This window comes from Esox lucius, chromosome 1 (genome assembly GCF_011004845.1).
Source record: "Esox lucius isolate fEsoLuc1 chromosome 1, fEsoLuc1.pri, whole genome shotgun sequence".
NCBI classification, from domain to species: domain Eukaryota; kingdom Metazoa; phylum Chordata; class Actinopteri; order Esociformes; family Esocidae; genus Esox; species Esox lucius.
Genome location: NC_047569.1, coordinates 11,254,714 through 11,273,068, shown reverse-complemented (window position 1 = coordinate 11,273,068; position 18,355 = coordinate 11,254,714). Strand labels below are relative to the sequence as shown.

The 18,355-nt window shown below is 43.6% G+C and overlaps 1 long non-coding RNA gene across 1 annotated transcript; it reads left to right on the top strand.

The window, feature by feature from the left end:
* The first annotated feature begins 9,461 nt into the window (after nt 1-9,461).
* LOC109615908 lies at nt 9,462-10,442 on the top strand. The gene is made up of 2 exons (XR_002196930.3): nt 9,462-9,850; nt 10,316-10,442. It is a non-coding gene; the product is annotated as an uncharacterized LOC109615908 (long non-coding RNA).
* Nucleotides 10,443-18,355: the final 7,913 nt, after the last annotated feature.

Below are 18,355 nucleotides of genomic sequence, written 5' to 3'. Positions count from 1 at the left end.
CTCAGTCGGAAAAGGGTGGCTTGCCCACTTCAGGTTGGTGGAGAGTGCCTGCCTCAAGTGGAGGAGTTTAAGTATCTAGGGGTCCTGTTCACGAGTGAGGGAAGGATGGAACGGGAGATTGACAGACAGATCGGTGCAGCTTCTGCAATAATGCGGTCGATGTATCGGTCTGTCGTGGTAAAGAAAGAGCTGAGCCGCAAGGCGAAGCTCTCGATTTACCAGTCAATCTACGTTCCTACTCTCACCTATGGTCATGAGCTTTGGGTCATGACCGAAAGGACAAGATCCCGGATACAGGCGGCCGAAATGAGCTTTCCCCACAGGTTGGCTGGGCGATCCCTTAGAGATAGGGTGAGAAGCTCGGTTTAGAGCTCAGAGTAGAGCCGCTGCTCCTCCACATCGAGAGGGGTCAGCTGAGGTGGCTTGGGCATCTGTTTCGGATGCCTCCAGAACGCCTTCCTGGGAAGGTGTTCCGGTCCCGTCCCACCGGGAGGAGACCCCGGGGAAGACCTAGGACACGCTGGAGGGACTATGTCTCCCGGCTGGCCTGGGAACGCCTCGGTGTCCCCCCGGAAGAGCTGGAGGAAGTTTCTGGGGAGAGGGAAGTCTGGGCATCCCTGCTTAGACTGCTGCCCCCGCGACCCGGCCCCGGATAAGCGGAAGATGATGGATGGATGGATGGACAGAGATCATATGTTTCCTGTAGTTCTTGACCAGGTTTTCACACACTGCAGCAAGGATTTTGGCCCACTCCTCCATACAGACCTTCTCCAGATCCTTCAGGTTTCGGGGTTGTCGCTGGGCAATACAGACTTTCAGCTCCCTCCAAAGATTTTCTATTGGGTTCAGGTCTGGAGACTGGCTAGGCCACTCCAGGACCTTGAGATGCTTCTTACGGAGCCACTCCTTATTTGCCCTGGCTGTGTGTTTCGGGTCGTTGTCATGCTGGAAGACCCAGCCACGACCCATCCTCCATGCTCTTACTGAGGGAAGGAGGTTGTTGGCCAAGATCTCACGATACATGGCCCCTTCCATCCTCCCCTCAATATGGTGCAGTCGTCCTGTTCCCTTTGCAGAAAAGCATCCCCAAAGAATGATGTTTCCACCTCCATGCTTCACGGTTGGGATGGTGTTCTTGGGGTTGTACTCATCCTTCTTCTTCCACCAAACACGGCAAGAGGCATTTAGACCAAAAAGCTCTATTTTTGTCTCATCAGACCACATGACCTTCTCCAATTCCTCCTCTGGATCATCCAGATGAACATTGGCAAACTTCAGACGGGCCTGGACATGCGCTGGCTTGAGCAGGGGGACTTGCGTGCGCTGCAGGATTTTAATCCATGACGACATAGTGTGTTACTGATGGTTTTCTTTGAGACTGTGGTCCCAGCTCTCTTCAGGACATTGACCAGGTCCTGCCGTGTAGTTCTGGGCTGATCCCTCACCTTCCTCATGATCATTGATGCCCCACGAGGTGAGATCTTGCATGGATCCCCAGATGACCGTCATCTTGAACTTCTTCCATTTTCTAATAATTGCTTCAACAGTTGGTGCCTTCTCACCATGCTGCTTGCCTATTGTTCCGTGAAGCCCATCCCAGCCTTTTGCAGGTCTACAATTTTATCCCTGATGTCCTTACACAGCTCTCTGGTCTTTTCCATTGTGGAGAGGTTGGAGTCTGTTTGATTGAGTGTGTGGACAAATTAATTATAAAAATAAAAGAAATGTGATTTTCTGGATTTTTGTTTTCGATTCTGTCTCTCACAGTTTAAGTGTACCTATGATAAAAATTACAGACCTCTAAATGCTTTGTAAGTAGGAATACCTGCAAAATCGGCAGTGTATCAAATATTTGTTCTCCCCACTGTATATATTTGGTGGCTCTAGGCTGGGGCAAGTCAGGGCTTGCACCTTGGTACCATATAGGACCCCTGTGATTAATTGAATATTATTATGCAATTTTCGGTGATACCCATGACGGGTCACCCTGCCGACATGTATAGGTCTGGATTGGCCATTAGTCAATCAACACAACTGAATAAAGGGCACGTTTACCGGGTACAGGGAAGTATTTACACATTTAGACCATAAAGAGCATATAGTCATAGATCAGAGTAAAGTAGTGGAAATGTTTAAAAACATGCAATATTTGGACAGAAAATAAAGCATCATCCAGTATTACCAGCACAATAAAGATACAGCATGCCAACGTCAAACAAAGGTTTGTAAAACACACTGTGTCTTCTGAGATAAATGCTTCACTTTCATACCATCTATTCAAAAAACAACACCATGTGATAACAGTGGCATTAAAAGTCATATCTAAAAGTTTTTGACAGTGCAATATTTCTTTAGATTTCTTTATGAACTCGGGCATTAGTCTTGCTATTTGCTATAGTCTCAAAGTGCTTTTCGGCTATCAGTATGTTATTGTAATGTACCCGTCTTACAGATCCTACTGGTGGATAATCATGGACACTGTCCTGGCCTGATCCCAGATTTGTTAGTGTTGTCTTACCAACTCCTGGGTTTTTTGTATTGGTGACTCCTGGCAACTATGGCTGTTGTCATGGCAACTGCTATGGTAACTGGTCGTCTTGTCCATATAAACCACGAGTTGCCAGAGGAGTTTCTGTGGCAAGAACCAATATAGCAGATTCAGACGTAATGAGCTAAGAGACAAATCAGTGTCAGTGTCCCAAGAGAGTGTACTGAAATAGCAGTGGGCCTGGATGAGAGCGTGTTGAAATAGCAGCGGTCCCTAGAGGGGAGTGTTTTCAAATAGCAGGGGGCCTGGATGAGAGCGTGTTGAAATAGCAGAGTTCCCTAGAGGGGAGTGTGTTGAAATAGCAGTGGATCTAGCAGGGAGTGTGTTGAAATAGCTGTGGGCCTGTGTGTTGAAATAGCTGTGTTCCCTAGAGGGGAGTGTATTGAAATAGCTGTGTTCCCTAGAGGGGAGTGTATTGAAATATCAGTGTTCTCTAGAGGGGAGGGTGTTGAAATAGCAGTGTTCCCTAGAGTGGAGGGTGTTGAAATAGCAGTGGGCCTGGACCTCGTCCAACTCCTACAAGGATGCCTTCCGTTGACATTGTAGCACTACTGAGTCAGTTTTCAAGCTGTCATGTTTGTTCAAATGCAGTGGCAAAACAACACCCCACATTGTCTCTATTTCAGGGTCATGTTGGAAAAACTCTGAAACTCAGTAACTTCTCTCAGCCTATCCACTCAAGAGCGAATGTGGGATTTTTCTGGTAGGACACCCTTTTCTTTTGTAGAGGGAGTGTTGAAATAGCAGTGGTCCCTGGAGAAGAGTGTGTTAAAACATCTTCCTTAGAGGGAGAGTGTGTTGAAATAGCAGTGGTCCCTGGAGAAGAGTGTGTTAAAACATCTTCCATAGAGGGAGAGTGTGTTGAAATAGCAGTGATCTCTAGTAGTTACTGTGTTGAAATAGCAGTCTTCTACAGAAGAGACTGTGTTACAGGTAAGCGATAATGTTTTTATTTTCTGTCACAGTTCATGCTGCTTGTGGTCTCAGTAGTGCTGAAAAAGGCATTTATTATGTGAGCAGTCTTCTTACGCAAAGTTACCACAAGTTTGTGTGTTGTGTTCTGTGGCATGGGATACCATTTTCTAATACTGAACTGCATCAGTAGCGCCATCTACTGCTGTCATTTATGAAGCTCTCTGTAATGTTTTTACGCTTTCAATATAATACCTACTCTTTACAAAGACCTGCCTGTCTCTCAGTAGCGCCATCTACTGCTGTCATTTATGAAGCTGTCTGTAATGTTTGTATGCTATCAATATAATACCTACTCTTACAAAGACCTGCCTGTCTCTCAGTAGCGCTGTCTACTGCTGTCATTTATGAAGCTCTCTGTAATGTTTGTATGCTTTACTAAATATAATAGCTACACTCCCACAAATGTGCCTGTCTCTCAGTAGCGCTGTCTACTGCTTTAATTTTGTCCATCTATAATCGCATGTATCAACTATCTGTTTAAGCGATACGACACAGAGAGATTGTTGCCAAGGAGTATTTGGCTGGGGGCCATAAGAAAGAAAAGGACATCATCATAGAGTATTGGTTCCTCATGTTTAGTGAGGAATGTGTAGTGAGTTGTTCACTGAGATGACACAAGGAGAATTTGCGTGAAGAACATGAACTTCGAAGTTCCATCCTTGCTTACTTTTTGTAAGTTGTTGTGCCAACAGAGGCTGCATTTGTTTATTGAGGTCAAACAAGGAGGAAGGAGGATGCGTGAAGGGAGAAGTCCTTCATCCTGGAGTATTCCTTCTTTGTGTTGACTTTTAGTGAGCTACATGTGCACTTAGAGACTGCAGTTTTTCACTCTTGTCACACAAAGAGGAAATAGGACAAGCATGGAAGAAAGGACCTTCATCTTTTAGTGTTGCTTCCTTGTGTTGATATTTAGTGAGCTACTGGTGCCCTTTAAGGCTGCATTTGTTCACTCAGGTCAAGCAAGGTGGAAGGAGGACGAGTAGCAGTGAGGAGCAGAACTTCATCTTAGGCACTTTCATCCTTTTGTTGACTTTTAGTGAACTGATTGTGCCCTTTGAGGTTGGGCAGCCCTGCCGGAGTCCAACATGCACAGGGAACAAGTCTGACTTACTGCCGGCAATGCGGACCAAGCTCCTGCTTCGGTCGTACAGGGACCTGACAGCCCTTAGCAAAGGACCCAGGACCCCATATTCCCGAAGCACCCTCCACAGGATGCCGCGAGGGACACAGTCGAATGCCTTCTCCAAATCCACAAAAACACATGTGGATTGGTTGGGCAAACTCCCATGAACCCTCCATCACCCTGTAGAGGGTATAGAGCTGGTCCAGTGTTCCACGGCCCGGACGAAAACCACACTGTTCCTCCTGAATACGAGGTTCTACTATCGGCCGGATTCTCCTCTCCAGAACCCTGGCATAGACTTTCCCAGGGAGGCTGAGCAGTGTGATCCCCCTATAGTTGGAACACACCCTCCGGTCCCCCTTCTTAAAAAGAGGGACCACCACCCCGGTCTGCCATCCCAGAGGCACTGTCCCCGACTGCCACGCGATGTTGCACAGACGTGTCAGCCAAGATAGCCCCACAACATCCAGAGACTTGAGGTACTCAGGGCAGATCTCATCCACCCATGGTGCCTTGCCACCGAGGAGTTTCTTGACCACCTCTGTGACTTCAGCCCGGGTGATGGATGAGTCCACCTCTGAGCCCTCATCCTCTGCTTCCTAAATGGAAGACGTGACGGCGGGATTGAGGAGATCCTCGAAGTACTCCTTCCACCGTCCAACGACATCCCCAGTTGAGGTCAACAGCTGCCCACCTCTACTGTAAACAGCGTTGGTAGGGCACTGTTTCCCTCTCCTGAGGCGCCGGATGGTTTGCCAGAATCTCTTTGAGGCCAGCTGATAGTCCTTCTCCATGGCATCACCGAACTCCTCCCAGGCCCGAGTTTTTGCCTCCACAACCACCCGGGCTGCAGTCCGCTTGGCCTGTCTGTACCCGTCAGCTGCCTCAGGAGTCCCACAAGCCAACCAGGCCTGATAGGACTCCTTCTTCAGCTTGACGGCATCCCTTCTTTCCGGTGTCCACCACCGGGTTCGGGGATTGCCGCCTCGACAGGCACCGGAGACCTTACGGCCACAGCTCCGAGCGGCCGCTTCGACAATGGCGGTGGAGAACATGGTCCACTCGGACTCAATATCGCCAGCCTCCCTCGGGATCCAGTTGAAGCTCTGCCGGAGGTGGGAGTTAAAGATCTCTCTGACAGGAGACTCGGCCAGACGTTCCCAGCAGACCCTTACAGTACGCTTGGGCCTGCCGAGTCTGTCCAGCTTCCTCCCCCGCCATCGGATCCAACTCACCACCAGGTGGTGATCAGTTGACAGCTCCGCCCCTCTCTTCACCTGAGTGTCCAAGACATACGGCCGCAGGTCAGATGAAACGACAACAAAGTCGGAACCTCTCAACCTCACGCACGATCTTAGGCTCCTTCCCCGCCAGCGAGGTGACGTTCCACGTCCCTAGAGCTAGTTTCCGTGTCCAGGGATCGGGTTGTCTAGGCCCCCGTCTTCGACTGCCGCCCGATCCTCTCCGCACCGGCCCCTTATGTGGTGGTGAGCCCACGGGAAGGCGGCCCCATGTCGCTCGTTCGGGCTGAGCCCGGCCAGACCCCATGGGGAAAGGCCCGGCCACCAGGCGCTCGCGAACGAGCCCCAACCCCGGGCCTGGCTCCAGGGTGGGGCCCCGGCTGCGCCATACCGGGTGACATCACAGAACACTAAATGTTTTTCATCATTAAGGGGGTTTTGAACACTTTGATCTTGGACAATTTCATCCTTTTGTTGACTTTTAGTGAACTGCTTGTGCCCTTTGAGGTTGCAGTTTTTCACTCAGGTCAACCAAGGTGAAAGGAGGATGTGCACAAGGAGGTGAAGACATTTGTCATGCAGTGTTCGTTCCTTATGTTGACTTGTAGTGAGCTACATCTGCCTGTTGAGGCTGCATTTGTTCACTCTGGTCAACCAATGAGGAAGGAGGACAAGCGCAGTGAGGAGCTGAACTTCATCCTGCAATTTTCCTTCTCCAACCGTAGGGAGGAGAAGACCTTTATCTTGGCGTGTTCTTTCCTTATTTTGACTTGTAGTGAGCTACATCTGCCTGTTGAGGCTGCATTTGTTCACTCTGGTCAACCAATGAGAAAGGAGGACAAGCGCAGTGAGGAGCTGAACTTCATCCTGCAATTTTCCTTTCTTGTTTTGACTTTTAGTGAACTACTTGTGCCCTTCTAGGCTGCATTTGTTCACTCAGGTCAACCAATGAGGAAGGAGGACAAGCGCAGTGAGGAGCTGAACTTCATCATGCAATTTTCCTTTTTTGTTTTGACTTTTAGTGAACTACTTGTGCCCTTTGAGGTTGCAGTTTTTCACTCAGCTCAGCCAAGGTAGAAGGAGGACAAGCGCAGTGAGGAGATAAACTTCATCTTGGACACTTTCATTTTTTTGTTGACTTTTAGTGAACTACTTGTGCCCTTTGAGGTTGCAGTTTTTCACTCAGGTCAACCAAGGTGAAAGGAGGACGCGCAGAGGAAGGTGAAGATATTTGTCATGCAGTGTTCCTTCCTTGTGTTGACTTGTAGCGAGCTACTTGTGCCCTTCTAGGCTACATTTGTTCACTCATGTCACAGAAAGAGGATAAATGATGCACGCATGGCGGAGATCATCAACATTATATTTTACTTCCTTGTGTTGACGTTTAGTGAGCTACTCTTGCCTTAAGCAATGTTCCATCCTTTTGTTGACTTTTAGTGAGCTACTTGTGCCCTTTGAGGTTGTAGTTTTTCACTCAGGTCAAACAAGGATGAAGGAGAAACGCTCAGGGAGGCGATCTTCATCTTGGAGTGTTCCTTCCTTGTGTTGACACTGAGTGAGCCATTTTTGCACATAGTGGCTAGGGTTGCTCACTAAGATCAACCAAGGAGGATGGACTACGTGTGCATGGAGGAGAAGACCATGTTGGACCTTTCCATCCTAATCTTGACATGTAGTGAGAAATTTGTGCCCTTAGAGGCTGCATTTGTTCACTCGGGTCAGTCAAGGAGGACGCATGCAGGGAGAACACCTACATCTTGGAATATTTTTTTTTGTGTTGACTTTAAATAAGCTACTTGTGGCCTTAGAGGCTACATTTCTTCACTCAAGATAGAAGGAGGAGACCTTCATCTTTACAATCAGATGGAGGCAGGGCTTTTTCCCATCGAGCTACACTTCTGTGGAATGATGATTAAGGTTAGAGACTCTTTCCAAACATTTAAGTGTCTACTTGTCATCTCTTCAGCATGGCCTATGATTAAGTGCATGGTGGGTGGAGTAACTTACTGCCTGTTGGGTCCACAGTGTCGCTGGACCCTCCTGTCTTAGCCCCAAGATGTTTACGCTGCTATTTTATTGTGCCGGGTGAGAAGGTAACTGGCATCTCTAACTTTCCTTTTCTTCCTGTTCTGTTTAAACTTAGAAGAACATGCCGTTGGACCACACCTCAGGACAACCAGGTCCATAGGACTCTTTGTTGTCCCTGTCCAAAGTCCTCCTGGTTGTCCTGCAGCTTATGTTGCTGCCTGACGATTCCAGCTGCCACTGCTCTCACCCCACCTGATTTTCCCTGTCCTTGTCCACCTGGACATGCAGCTAACTTGGATTCTGTTTATATACTCTAGAAACAGTCTGCATGCATATATTAATTATTATAATATTGTACTCTTGGAATATTCACCCAGCACAGCCAGAAGAGGACTGGCCACCCCTCAGAGTCTGGTTCCTCTCTAGGTTTCTTCCAAGTTCAACCTATTAGGGAGTTTTTCCCAGCCACTGTGTATTTAAAAAGTTATTGCTTGCTCTTTGGGGTTTCATTCTGGGTGTCTGTAAAAGCACTTTGTGACAACTGCTGATGTTAAAGGGACTTTATTTAAATAAATGTCATCATGGAATATTATTTCCTTGTGTTGACTTTTAGTCAGATATTTGTGCCCTTTGAGACTGCATTTGATAATTGAGGTCACACAAGGTGAAATGGGGAGCCACGCAGGGGGGAAAAAACATATTGGACTGTTCCTTCCTTGTGTTGACATTTAGTGAGCAGTTTTTCCCCTTAGTGGTTACATTGGCTTCACTCTGGTCACAAAGGAATTAAGGATTAGAAGTTTGCAATCTTTCCTCCCTGTGTGGACTTGTAGTCAGCTACCCTGCCACACTGGTCCTGCCCTCCTTCACCGTGGTCCTACCTGACTCAACCCTGGTCTTGCAAGACTTCAACCTGGTCCTGCCTGACTCCACACTGGTCCTGCCCTTCATCCTACTCTAGTCCCTGTTTGGCCAAATTCAAACATAAAACCAGTGTTGATCCATGTTGTATTCTGATCCTCTGATGCACATCTCTGCCTCTTCTCCACAGTATGGACTTGGGAGATAGACATCATGTGACTGTTGCCATGGACGTCCAGCAAAGGACCCCAGACATAATCAGGAACCAGATAGATGGAAATATATTCAAATCAGCAATACATCTAAAGTGACTTTAATAAACAAATGTTTATTTAAAAAAATCTATTACATGTGTGGACATTTTATACAATTCAAAATTTGATCTAATAAATGTTTGCAGAACCAACACTGATCTCAGCAAGTTAAGTATTAGGCAGATCATATTTTTATAAGACCTATTCAGCATTTAATGGTAGTATGTTGACTACCATGCAGACCACCAAGTTCTTGATTGTCATAAATCTGAATGGTGAACTCAGTCACTACAACTTGTCTGCAATTTGACACTTGTCCACTAGATGTCAGTAGTTTCAAATGCAAACACTAAATACACTATGGCGTCACATCAGTCTCAAAACTCACACGCACGCACATGCACGCACTGCCCTCTCAACTCAAGAATAAATTGAGTTGAGAGGGCAGAAACACAAGCTACGCGTGTAGGGGACCAAACTCGCTCACACGCGGATGCCACTTCAAGAAGAACAAATACAAGGCGTTTCTCAATGTCAAGGAAGGATCCTTCGAAGCCAGAATTTGAAGGATGCTACGTCATCGACGTCCGTCGAAGGACCGTTCCAATGTCGAGGATCCTCCGAATCCTACCAAGGACTGAGTCCTTCGTTCGGAGAATTTCCCATAGACGGCGAAGGATGCATAAGTGCATCCTTCGCGGCCCCAAATCACCCACAATCCAATGCGCACAGCTTTTGCCAGCTTGTAAAAATGAATTAAATGGCGGAACTAAGCGGGGAGTTGGAGCGGCATCGCTGACGGCGAAATAATAATTTAAATGTAAGTATCTTTAGTGTTTGCCGTACATTTGTTATCACCGTTAATGTGTTAAATCAATGTAAAGCTTAACGCTTTAATGCTGGTACAAATAGCTATCATAATTAGGTAGATATATATAACGTTAGCTAACTGAACCTATCTTTTAACATTAGTCTGTTAGCTCGCTTGCCGTCTTTTTTTACCATTTGTGTTTGTAAAGTTTAATGTCTGGTGGCATTTTCATCGCTTTTTATAAGCCGTTAATGTCACGGCACGTCACGTTAGCAGATATTTTGAAAATGATGTGTTTATCAGTTGTAGCTTCAGGATGGTAGGTAACGCTGCACCTTGTTAACTTCACTAGCAACGTTAAATGAAAGCTAAAATGTATGTGTAGTGTCCCATGTTACAAGTATAATGTTCTGTAACGTTTCGTTATAGCATTCATAACTGTAAACATTTTTCTTGTTTGATCTCTGTTAACAGGGACTAAGGAACAAACGTAGACTGTCACTGGGGATGGGAAAGCCAAAGACAAGCAGGGAGACAGATGTTGAATAGATTATTTGCTATATTTGAGATTGACATTCTAAAAATAAATGCATTAAATTAACTGGTTTGTCTGTGTAATACATTTTTTGGGTGTGTATATTATATAAACTGTTGTTCAATGTGTATTTTTCCATCAAATTGTGATCTGCACATAGGAAACTTGTAGCTGAATAATTATTAAGATTGTACCTGTTTTAATAACTCGTTAAGTATACAAGCTCTAAAAAGACATTAACGAAACATATCTTTATTATAACATTTATTCAAACATGGCTATAAGCTGTACACAAGTATATTTAACATGAAGCGGCGATCAGACTCAGCTGCCGATGATGGGGATGCTTCCAGACTGTAGACATAAGGAGAAAGCTTTAGGTTAGTCTAATTATCCAACCTGTTCTGGTAAGATAACAATTGTATGTGTAAAAGTATATTTACACATGCTGTAACATAATGGTAATTTCTTCATCATGGTCTTCTCTGACAACTGCTGACCATTTGACACACTTACACCTACCTTTACTGTGTTAGTGGGTGTTTATCAATGGTGTTATTATGACTTTTCCTATGTTGGTTGTAGCTTGTGCGTTTACAGTACTATTTAACCTTTCTCACTTGCAGTTTACTGCTTATCATACTGCCTATGGCAACCTTTATTAGCAGGTAGCGTTTACCTTGTTGTTCATGTTTTGCACCTCATTTGTCTGAAAGCTAGAAGCTACTGGACAATGAGCTAATGTAACATACATGCAGTAAACTACAAGTTAATGTAAACGGTTAGCTACTGAAAGTTTAATGTAATTAAGATTAATTAATGCAATTCTCCTTACCGGTAAGTGTTATGAAAACTACAAACATTAACTCCCACGAGTGTTTACTTTATTGACATGAAATTAATAACACAAAACGACCATTGCTTATATTATAGCTTATTAGTGTCGGTAACGTTACCTACCTTCGCACGTTGCGGGCAAAGTTGTCGACAGAGTATTCTCCTCCTGCAAGCAGACTGACGCTGATTCACCTCCTCCATCGCAACAAAAAATTGAACAGCACCGTTTACAGTTCCAACTCGATTTCATCCAGTGTTTTGAAATGTAGCGCGGAAAAGAGGGCGAGATTTTCAATGACGCAAGCACGCAATGACGTGCACTTGCTAGCCTGTTCCATTGTACGTGTTCTTCGAATGCTAAGGAGGAGCCTGTCCTAGCCTCTGAAGGATCCTTCCTTGGAAGGACTAGTCCTACCAAGGAAGGATCCTTGACATTGAGAAACAGCTACAGTCGAGAGAGCAGAAAGTGAAGTTGAGAACGGAAACACAAGCCGCGTGAGCGAAGGAGCAGTCGCGCGAGAGTATAAACATCGTGTGAGCACATATCGTTGCGCGAAATTTCTCTGCAACTTATCAAAATTCACCTGCGCTTTCTCGAACCCCCCCCTCCCCCGATCTCACTTGACACGTGTTTGCACTCACGAAACAGTACATGGTAAATCAAATATGATTGGTAGACTTATTGCTTAATCAAATATATTGTTACAATGCCGTTGATTGGCTAATTTAAAAGCCTGGGATCTACCGAGCTATCATTGGTCATTAGTGCAATATAGTGATGGGAATTTCAAGTCTTTTTAGTGATCTGGCTCAGTTCACTTAAAAGAGATTGGTCATTTTGGCTCTCAAAACAGCTCTTCGTTCAGTATTTTGTTTTTATCACCCTTTATTGCAAATGTAATTTTGCTTATTTTTCTCATCAGCCCAAATTATCTAATGGCCATAATATCATGTATTTGTTAACACATTTATTTGTTAATTTATCTTTCACTGAAAATTATGCATTTTAATCTTATCAGATTCCATGCATTAAACAAACATGTGCAACATCTTGTTAACAATGCAATTGTGTTTAAAAAAAATTAATATTGAAAGAACAATACAACAGATCACAATAGACCACAATAACAAAACATTGTAACACACAATAACTAATAATGTAAAATGGTTCAAGGAAACATATACTGACTAATATTATTATTACCAGTTCAACATGGTATTTGTTCTAATTGTTGGCCAAACTATAAACATGTCTCAAGGTTCAACTAGTCTATTCTTATCCAGTGTGTCACAGAGTAGTTGGATAAGGAGATCCTTCTTCATGGGAAATTAGCGTTCAAAAAAACATGTTGTCTCACTTTTGCAGGGCTGATTCTGTTACTCCTTTCGGTTATAATTTGTCCTGTTTTGATAAACACTCTCTCCGATGGCACTGATGTTGCCACAGTACACAATCTCTGGGTCATGACTCTGGATAGCCTGGGGTAAACCAAAGCCCGACTTTCCCACCACTCAAGGGGGTCTGCAGATCTCTGAAGCAGGGGCTCCTCCAAATAAGACTTCACCTCCATGATGGCACCTCTCTGATCTGCGTCTGACTGCTGGTTGCTGAGGTTGACTCTCCCTGCTGGTTGCTGAGGTTGACTCTCCCTGCTGGTTGCTGAGGTTGACTCTCCCTGCTGGTTGCTGAGGTTGACTCTCCCTGCTGGTTGCTGAGGTTGACTCTCCCTGCTGGTTGCTGAGGTTGACTCTCCCTGCTGGTTGCTGAGGGTGACTTTCCCTGCTGGTTGCTGAGGTTGACTCTCCCTGCTGGTTGCTGAGGTTGACTCTCCCTGCTGGTTGCTGAGGTTGACTCTCCCTGCTGGTTGCTGAGGTTGACTCTCCCTGCTGGTTGCTGAGGTTGACTTTCCCTGCTGGTTGCTGAGGTTGACTCTCCCTGCTGGTTGCTGAGGTTGACTCTCCCTGCTGGTTGCTGAGGTTGACTCTCCCTGCTGGTTGCTGAGGTTGACTCTCCCTGCTGCGACAGCAATGCGCTGTAAGGCCTCGCCAGCAACTCTATCCTCAACAAAGGCTTACTTTTTGAATCTGGGGTCCAGTGTAGAGTTCACAATTTTTTGTTATTTGTTCAGTGGTTTTTGTGGTTCTCTGGAAGTTGGCAGTGACTCGCTGCAGACCCTTGGCAAGAATGATGACTTTAGATGCTGTGACATAGCTGCAAGAGAGAAACGTTGTCCACATTTGGTTTAATTTCTGCCAGAGCATCTTTAACTACCAGGTTAATGGTATGTGTCAGACATGGATGGAGTGCCCATAGTATTTTCCGGATTGCAGCGGTTATGTTGCTTGCATTGTCACCACTTTCTCCAAGACCTTCCATTCTGTTGACATTCTGACTAGTTCCTCTGCTAGGTTATCAGCAGTGTGCCGGTCATTGAATTCAAAACAATCAAGCAGGAAGGATGCCACCTTTCTGAATTCCTTGTCCTCAACAATGTTAATGATAAGTGGTTGGACATCTCTGGCAATCATTTTAGCCAATTCTTCATCTATCATCTTCTTTGATGAGGTAATGGCTTTTGGCATGTACTGGCCTATGGAGGTCTGGGTGGCAGGTTTGGGGGTTTTGTCTGGTAACTGTATGCACTTGCAGCACTGGATGCAGTTGCAGAGGTTGTAGGGTCCCTGACTCAGCTGTGGTAGAGGCATCCCTAGCATCAGGCAACACACTAACTGCAACTTACAGCGGTGGCAACAGGACTTTTAGATGTTTCGATTTTACGTGCCTGTGGAGATTGTTGGTGGAGCCAGAACGAATTTAAAGTGTTGCTTTGCAAATACTGTATACTGTATTTTTGGTAAAAAAAAACTTCCAAATATGAGGTTTTTAGGAGTGTCACTCCTGTTGGCATCCTAGCTACTGAGTCTTTTCGCGGTTTCCACGCAGTTATTTTATTTAGGCTGTATTTAAAAAATCGACAATTGAACGCATACACAGATTGTGTGTATGCCAAAATGGTAATAGGAATGAACAATTTAAAAAAGTGTTTTACAAGTTTCTGAGTATCATTAAACTGTACGTTTATGAATATCCTACTGAATTCCGTCATCGGCAAATTACAACATCGATCAAGGGTTACGTCTTAATGGGTTCACGGTTCAGCCTATTCCTTTGGAATTATATTTTTGTTCAACATTTTTAACAGTTTTTAACAGCAACATGATCCGTATACAACTAGTTTATTTTAATAATTGAGGTTTACGGCAAATTACTTTTGCAAATGTCTTCTCTTTACACAACTTACATCAAACATATTTAAGAGCCAAATGAACAGCTCTTTTTTGCTCGCGGATCGGCTCCCATCGTTCACCAAAAAGACATTCGTTCGCGAACCCATCACTGGAGAGCAGGGGTTTTCGAAAAGGCGCAGAGAAATTAGACGCCACGATGTCTGTGCTCTCACAACGTTTATACTCTTGCGCGATTAGTCCTTCGCTCACACAGCATGTGTTTCTGCTCCCTCAACCTCACTTTCTGCTCTCTCGGCTGATTTTTTTCTTCTCGAAGTGGCACCGGCGTCCGCGCGAGTTTGGTCCTCTGCATGCGCAGCTTATGTTTCTGCTCTCTAGAGTCTATCCTGCATGCACATGCGTTTTGAGACTGATGTGATGCCATAATACAGGCAAATATCCTGAAAGTTTCCCCAGGTAACGACTAACAGGCCGGCCTGCAGAACCATAAATTCTTAGTTCCGGTATAATAGGCCAAAACTGTTTATAATTACATCAGCCACTCAACTAGATAGAGATACCCAGTCTTACACCCTAGACAGCAAGCAATACAAAGTGTCTTTAACCCTTATGCGCCCCTCGGGCATTTTTGTACATTTTTCTCACTTTTTTTTTATGATTTGGGGATCATTTTGTCTGTGTTGCAGTAAGGGGCATGATTTTTTGGCAAAACTTAAATTTTTGAAATCCAATGTCTTTAACTCTTTCATGTCTTTCATACTCTGTTTAGGAATTTTGCACCTTCTTGACACCTTCGTGGACAACAATGTCCCATTGACTTCCATAAAAAAAAATTATCTATTTATCTCACTGCCATTAGAGTATAAAACCATGCATTCTGTAATGTAAGCATTCCATTTTGAAGAAAAGTTGTAATATTTGACATTTTGACTGTATTCCACCACACATACACGCAAACACACACACACCCACACAATAATTTCTTCCATTGGCCTACAATGGGAAAATGGTTGAATCTGGTAGAAGAGTTTTTGTGTGCACGTGTGTGTGTGCACATGTGTGGGTGCGTGTGCGTGTGTGTGTGTGCGCGCGCCCGTGTGTGTGTATCCATGTTTTTAATGATTTTTTGTAATAAATAATGAGGTAATTCAAACAATCAAGCTTGCATTTAAAGGGTTAAAATCCTGAAATGTATTGAATGTTTGGTTGTTTTGAGCAGGTTTCAAGTTTTTTAAGAGATTTATGAAAAAAAAAGCTGGAAAAAATATTAATGTATGAATATTTTATGTCAGTTTATTGTACGTGTACATTTTTGTCCACGAAGGTGTCCAAAGGGTAGTACATTTGAGGGGCGCACAAGGGTTAAATAAACCTAGCGATAAAGTAGGAACCTAGCTATTCATGACCTGAACACGCTCTGAAATCTCAGCTTGTTACATGCTATTAGATAGGTTGTCAATAGCAAATATTACATTTAATTAGGTTAATGAATGACACTGAAATAACACTGCAGAGAAAGTTGTTTTCACTCAGCGTCTTTAGCTTGCGCTCTATTACTGTCCTTGAGTTTGTGTTCTCTGACATATTTCAGAGTTGTTAGAACAACGTTTCTGATGACTGCTCTAATCTGGGAAATACAAAAAATTACTCATATTGGCATCAATGTTTGGACCTCTCATAACTGACTTATTGCCTGGTGATGTCACCAGACAAGCATTTTGGTGTAAAAGAAAATTAATTTAATTTGGTATTGTGCCACCAGCTGGCCATAGATAGATTAGATTCAACTTTATTGTCTTTAAGTATAGTACAACGAAATGCAGTTAGCATCTAGTCAGAACTGCAAATTGATGAGGGCAGAAAATAATTTACATGTATTAAGTTTAATGTATGTTACACATGCGATGTATTAATGTGCAATGAAGGCAAATGCAATTACAAATGGCAATTCTAAATGTGCAATGAAGGCAGCATGTCCTACTGAAATGCAGGGATAGCAGCAATGAGGTTCCCGAGGTAGACATGTAGGCTGACAGAATTTAACATTTAGGACCCAAACCATGGGGCAAATTTTTTTTATAGTAATTACATGACTGTCCAAAAAACAGGTCATAAACGTTTTGTTTAATGTTTTATACATAAGTAGGCCACATTCAAATCCTTCTGTTTTAAACACAGGTAATTAATGATGTCACGTCTCAATCCCAATCAGCCATTACTTAACTGCTACACATATTTAGACATTCTCTTTTAGATTTCTCCTTCCATTTCTGTGCTCCTAGATTTGGGTGCATGGTGGCAATGTTTTAGCCAGATAGCTAAAGTAATGTAGTTAGACAAATTTAATGGTTACATTTGAAAAATGTTTATGCTGCACTACTACACTATGTAGGATTTTTTTCTGTAAAAAAAACAATTACAGCATTTAGCAATTAGTCCCCCGTCAGAAAGCATCCAGGTAAAATGCGTGTTCACAAAATAAGCCAAGGGGGAAAGCCTGCCTCGCAGAAGGTGATTTGGTTGGAACGGGATAGGCTGGGAAGTAGCGGCATGTTCCAAAAATGATAAAATGTTATGTTTTTTTTTTTGACTGAATAAATCCTATCTAGCTTTAACAAGGTTATGTTGGCTCTGGTGTTTAGGATGTCACCCTAATTGGCTATTGGTGTTTGTGTATCACTTTGATTGGCTATAGGTGTTAGGGTATCATTGATTGGCTGTTGGTTGAACAAACCATTTTCTACAGAAAAAGGTGTAATCATAATACTGTATAAAAAAACAGCAAGGAGTAAAAAAAACATGAAACATTGAATGACAAATTAATAATTATATTTAAGCCAACCAAATTATATTGAAGACAACTCACGGTTGCCCCTCCCCTGTCGGTGTCACTGGTTTATATGTAGCAATTGAAAAACCTCCTTAGGGGGCATTGTTAATGCAGTGTCAGTACCAGTTTGTTTAGAGACAGTATTCAAGGGGTTAACCTATTATGGCAGGTGTCAGTATAAACGGGGAGCTGCAGGCTTGCTGGGATTATGAATGTGGCCAGAATAGGAGTTTTGGATGGTTAGGTTAGGTAATACTAGGCAGATTGGGCTTCATGGAAGGGATTTTAGTCCTACAGTAATTCTTATTGTAATTCTACAATGGCTGTTACCTTCTCCCGTAGTTGGTTTGCAATCATTGGACTTAAATTTTTAGTTGACTTAGGACTTTTGCACTGTTCTGTTATAGAAAATCAATGACGTTGTTAGGGTTTTAGACATATTCTTGGCCACTAGAGACCCCTATTGTATCTTTTGTTGGTTCTCAGTCTCTATCATTATGTCTTATTGTTGTCACCTGTGCCTTGTTGCCTGTTTGTGTATTTAAGTCACCCTTCTCATGAGTAATTTGCTCAGTGTTTCCAGTGTCATGACCAAGTCTAGGTCTATCTCGTTGCTGTGCTTCTTCTGGAGTGTATATCTACTTTGTGAAATTGGTATGGTTCCTTTTTGTTCTTTATTGACTTTTGCTCTTTGAAATTTGTGGAGATACTCAGATTTTTGGAACCATTGTCAAACCTCTTGGAAGACTTTCTGGAGTTTACATTTTGGATATGTCCTATGACAGTTTGGACATTCCTTTTCATCTAATAAAAGATTTGAAGACATTGCACAGAACTGTCATCTGGTTTTCTGCATTTGGGTTCACCTTTTTGATCTGTTCAAGTTTTCACACTTGTTCTAACCCTGTGTTCCTGACAGACGTGTTTCATAGCAATCAGTACCTGGTTACTGTCACAAACCAGCTAGACTGCGACCAACAAGGACACATCCACAATTCATTTATTAAATAAAATCACATACAGAAATATGTGCTGTGAAACTTGCCTGCAGGGAGTGTAGAGT